This window comes from Salvia miltiorrhiza, chromosome 2 (genome assembly GCF_028751815.1).
Source record: "Salvia miltiorrhiza cultivar Shanhuang (shh) chromosome 2, IMPLAD_Smil_shh, whole genome shotgun sequence".
NCBI classification, from domain to species: Eukaryota; Viridiplantae; Streptophyta; class Magnoliopsida; order Lamiales; family Lamiaceae; genus Salvia; species Salvia miltiorrhiza.
This window is the reverse complement of record NC_080388.1, coordinates 67,542,409-67,548,408: the sequence shown is the minus strand read 5'-3', so window position 1 is coordinate 67,548,408 and position 6,000 is coordinate 67,542,409.

Sequence of the window (6,000 nt, the reverse complement as noted above, 5' to 3'; positions counted from 1 at the left end):
CCACCTACATTTATAATTAGTTCCTCAATAATAAACAAGTATAAAGATTGCATACATATCAACCACCACATTGAAGCTGTTTCGTACTTGCCCTCGTTGAGGACGAAACCAAAATGCATGCATGTGGAGAAAATTTGTTCACAAACCAACAAAAGATGAATACTATAATTAATTTATAGAAGCCACATAATTAGGTCAATAATGTGACGACAAAATAGTGTGATTATTGAATTTGACCATAAATCTAGTGCTGGTGTATTATTTAAATATATTATATATGCATGCATTATATGATATGAATATGAGTGTCCAACTGGATTGCAGTAGAGGACAAATAGCTACACCAACTTGTAATCGGTGGTGAGACACAGATATTGTTACTTTTTCAAATATATATAGACAAATGAAATACTTCATATCTTCAATATTATTTAAATGTTGGTTTATTTAATATTTTATCCTTAAAATCAAGCGACGCTATGCGCTCCCGATTATATCGTTTTGAAATATGTTTATGACAAAAGCTCCAATGCGCATGGCCATATGGTGCAAGATCGATCTGAAACTGAACTCGATCCAAATTTGATTTAAATTGTGACTCGTGATCCGTAATAATTTTTTATATACAAATAATTATATTTCAAATAAAAATGAAGGTCTTTATACTTAAAAGTAACAATTATAAATTTGATTGTTCATATAAATAAAAGTAATAGTATTCCAAATAAAAGTACAAACTTTTATGATTAAAAATGATAATTACAAAAGTAATAATTGTTCTTAATAAAAGGGACGATTAATGTTGACGAGTAAAATGAACATTTCATACACATAATATAAATAGGTTAAATCCGGATAGAATCTTGAGTTGGCTCAAGCTCATGTCGGATATGCATTGCACACCATACATGAATCGCCCCTTGTTTATGAACTATTAGCTAGGTCATATTTATTAAAAATGTGATTCGTTTAATTTAATTATTTATTGTATTGTCTATATTGTAATTATTTTTTTTGAATTTTTTTTTTGAATTTTTTATTTTATATTATTTAAAAAAATAACAGACAATGAGTAAATAGCTAAATCCCTTTTTATTTTTTACAAAACAAATCATTTTTTATTTAACTAATTTTGATTAGTTATAATATGGCTACATAAAATCACTTTTTTCTATTAAACTAATTTATAAATAGTTATAATATGACTACATAACAGCATTTTTTTTAATAATCCACAGTCTAGTAACTTTTTTTTGCGTGATTTTAATAAAGGATGGATGCTTTTTAGAATGCGAGGGAATTAGGAAAAGTGAAAAGCACATTGAAGAACACATAGAAAAGCAAAAGAGATTGTTATTATCACACTTCAAAAGTTGATAAAATAAACTTTTTTTTAAGTTCTGGAAACATGGGTCGACCCATTAGAATATGGGACAAGACAGCTAATAATGGCTATTGCATATTTATAATTATCAGCATGATTGAGAAACCTAAAAATAATATACATACGGTCAAATTATGGGGCATTACTTCTCTTTAAAAGCACCAAATTTACTTGGAAAAGATGAAATAATTTGATAAACATGAAAATGAAAAGAGCCAAAGCCGAGATCTTCATCTCTTGTAAAATGTGTAGAAACAAAAGATTGTGTTATCTCACTGTCAGAATAAGACAACGGCCCCATCTTGACTTCTAATATAATGGACAAAATGTTTATTTTAATATTCATATCTTTAAAAATCAACAAGTTGAAATTAATAATTGTACTTGTCCTAATGGAATCATCATCATTAATCTGTATATTTTGCATAGATTAATTAAAAATTATGGTAGAAGTTGACCCATTCGATATAACAATGAGACATCTAACACACAATACGAGGAGGAAAAGTAAAAATGCCATGAAATACTAGTAATAAGTAAAAATAAGCATACATATAATAGTACACGCGTACTTATTTTTTGGTTAAATTTATTTTATAAGTCACTGAAAACATATAGTATAAGTGTTCAATATGAATGAGAAATAGACAGAAAAATTAATTTATAGGCCGCGTATTCGAGGCGAATGAATAGTCGGCAAATTTTGTTTGATAATACATTTCAAATTGAATTTTAGGCGTGAAGTTCGCAATCGCATGTGCAAGTTGAAAGTTATACTATATCTGATGGCAGTACATATATATATGAATCATGAATGAGATTAGGTAGAGTTTTTTCTTTCCTTTCATTGTTATTTAGAAATTAATTATCTATAAATATACAAACTATTATCAAATTTTGTTTTTGAAGTAATGAAAAAAGTTAGTGAAAAAAATACACAAATTTTGTAAAGGCTTGAAATTAAGTTCAAATTCGGACCCAATTGAGATCTTAACTCGACTCTCCACTCAAACTCTAATTCAATTCACCATCATTGTCAAATGTTCAATGGTGAAATTGAAAACATGGTTGGAAAATCCACAACATGAGCTTTTAAAGCCCTTAAACACATTTTAGCTTTGACATAAATAGGACGTTGAAAATCAAATTTTAAATGTGGAACTTGATTTATTATCCAAAGTTCGCTAACCAATAATTCGATCATTAGAAGTTTGATGATCTCTAAAGGGTACTATTAAAAAGCTTTGCACGATAGCTTGTGATACCTATTGATGTCAAAGATGGTATAGAGGTAGCTGAAAAATGATTAGAAAATTGAATAGTTCCGACGTACCATACCTATTTTTCTTCGAAATTCTAATTTAGGCAACATTCCAAAAAATTTCAAGGTTTCTGCATTTTCTGGCCATCTCTTCTTATTGCATAAAGAGCCGAAATTTGATACCAATTTATACATTTATATATAAAGAGATCAATAGAGAATGCTAAATGTAGAGAGAGAGAGAAAGATGGTCTGAATAAGTCAATAAATTTACTGAATACGCTAACAATTTTACTGAACAAAGATTCCGCATGAGATTCAAATCTTGAAGGTGGAGCAGGGGCGTAGCCAGGGGGGCTAGGGGGGGCTGAAGCCCCCTCCCAAATTTTGAGTTTTTTAAAATAAATATATATATATATATATATATATGTTTATAATATTATAAAAGAAATTTGTTTTGCAAAAGTTGACTAGCTTGTTATATTCTTCCATTTATAATTAATTTAAGGATAATTGTGTTATTTAAAACTATATAATCCATAAAAATATTATACATTATTATCACTATTATGCTCGTCTTTTAATAGAAAATGCCTAAAATGGATGGAATGCCCAAAAAAAAATTGTTTGCTATTATTACTATGCTTGTCTTTTATTATTATTGATTCTAGTTTGTAATTTATTGAAAATATATAATTTATGAAAATATTGTTCGTTATTATTGTTATTATGCTTGTCTATTAATAAAAAATGCCTAAAATGTACGAAATGACAAAAAAAAAGTTTGTAATGTATTGAAATTAATTTGTAATACATTGAAACTATATAGTATATGAAAATGTTGTTCTTTATAATTACTATTATGTTCGTCTTTTAATAAAAAATGCTTTAAAAATACAGATGTCCCAAAAAAATTTGTAATGTATTGAAACTAATTTGTTATATATTTAAATTTAAATTATATAATCTATGAAAATGTTGTTCTTTATTATTATTATTATGCTTGTCTTTTAATAAAATAATGCCTTAAATATACGGAATGTCCAAAAAAAAATTCTCGGGGGCGGCCCCCTTCCAAATTAATTCCTGGCTCCGCCACTGAGGTGGAGTGTTTTATGAATATATGTCTATTTTATGCGGTCTCTTGATTTATTCGGTAAAGTTATTGACTTATTCAAAATGAATAATATAAAAATTATCTATTGATCCTAACCCATATACAATAATATTTCTTTTGTGATGATCTTTGTTTATATATTTTTTTTTTGGTCAGAAAAAGAGAATATATTAAACGGGTACCAGAGGTACCAAAGTTCAGAGTTCACAAAGGACAAGCTACATCACAGACAAAACACCCGAGCACCAAACATTGAGGCTCACATCCAGCTCAAACATTGATGATCTTTGTTTATATTAGTAACATATAATGACCATAAACCTTACACAAATCATTAATCGAGACTGATTCCTAGTTAGATCAGGAAAATTGATGTAGTTTATATATTCAGTTAAATAGTTCGTTTTTTCTTATGAGACCTAGACCAGTTAGTCTGAGAAATAAAATGAAGTCATTTCTACTTTGCTTGATAATATGGAAATTAATTAATTGGGGATTTGATTCACAATGTTAGTTCAATGTTGGACCGATAAATAATCTACTATATAAACATTTTTTTTAGTGTTTTCCCTACAGATCTATCATCTATGAACCATATAGAGAAGTAAATTCGTGGGGTTTAATTATTTTTGTAATTGTATCTGGTTTTCAGTAAAGGATTATGTAGGATAATTTGTAACCAGGATATTTAGCGTGGATAATGACAAATTATTAATACTGAGTTGATATTTGCTATCATGGCTAAATACAGAATATCCTGATTTAAGTTAATCCTACGGGGGAGGTGGTATTATTAATCTTAAGAAATCTGGATTAATAATACTGAGTCGTGGGATTAAACCAGATCATCCGTATTATTACTAAATAATACTAAACACTAAACTGATCTGTATTAAATTAGCCAATATCAAACACGCCCTTAACAATTAAGCACGAAACTATTACAATATCTCTCCTTTTCAGAAAAGACAGAGAAAAAAGAAAAATCGCGAAACAACCTATAAGCAATTCTAAAAAGCAGGTTCCCTCAAAAAAAAAAATCTAAAAAGTAGGTCAACAAAATTGATTTCCACCCCCAAAGTGCACCTAATGACCCAATAATGCTACTATTACTTAATTAACATTAATTTCTTCGTTCATGATTGATAATTCCTTAACTTACTTTTTCAGTCCATAGATTGATAGATATAGTAATTCTTTATAAGTTTCCTTTTCAAATTCAAATTATAGTCCCTAGCCCTAGTAGAGAAACCTAGGGGCTAGGACCGATATCTTGCTAAGAGTTGGTTATACTTGCCCCTCATTTTCCCCTTGTAAAATAATCCATTAGTTTGTGCAACTTTAGTTATATATTCTCCCCTTTTTATTAATAATGACCCCTTTCCTTTATCGTCTATTCCGTTAATAATGGTCTCTTTTAAAAAAGAAAACTACTATCTCTTACAAAAAGTTATGGACTTCATCATTATTTATCACTTTTATTCTTTAATCACTTTTCTTGTTAATTATCATGCTAAAAATAGGGAGCCATACGTGGGACAGAGGGAGGGATTATTAATTTTTATTTTATTTTTATTAAAAGGCCATTTGATTTGATGGATATGATAAATAAAATTAATAAGATATAGAATAGGATTAGGGAATAATTACATTGAATTAATTAGTTTATTGTTAATAATGTCTTATTAATCAAACCAAATACTTTCAAAGTGAATATAATAAGTGATGAGTGACAACTTTCATATGAAATAGGCATAGATTAAATGCTTGTTTCTGATAAGAATGCTGGATTTTCTTTCTTAGAGATGTTAGGATTTCAAACTTATTCTGGCTGCTCTTCATTTTAATGCAACTTTCAAATATTTGTTGCTATTCTTTTGAATTATTTTCTCATTTATTACTATGCATTTAATTAGCATGCATAAAGTTTTGAGTAATTTTAAGTAGTTGGCTATAAACATATCTCTTGTAAGTAAATATTAAGAGATTCATCTTATTGCACGATAAGGAAAGCCATCTAAAATTATAATGATATCATTGATGAGAATAAATAGATTATATCGTTATAGTTCAACCGTTGAGTACTTTATAGTATTATCAGTTAAAGCCAAAAAATTGAAGTCCAAGAATAACTAAAACCGTTATTGTTATTAATATTTGATCAACCATTATACTTAGTTAATAGTTATGCATAAACCAATAAATAAAATAGAAATAAAAAATGGATATGAAGCAAAA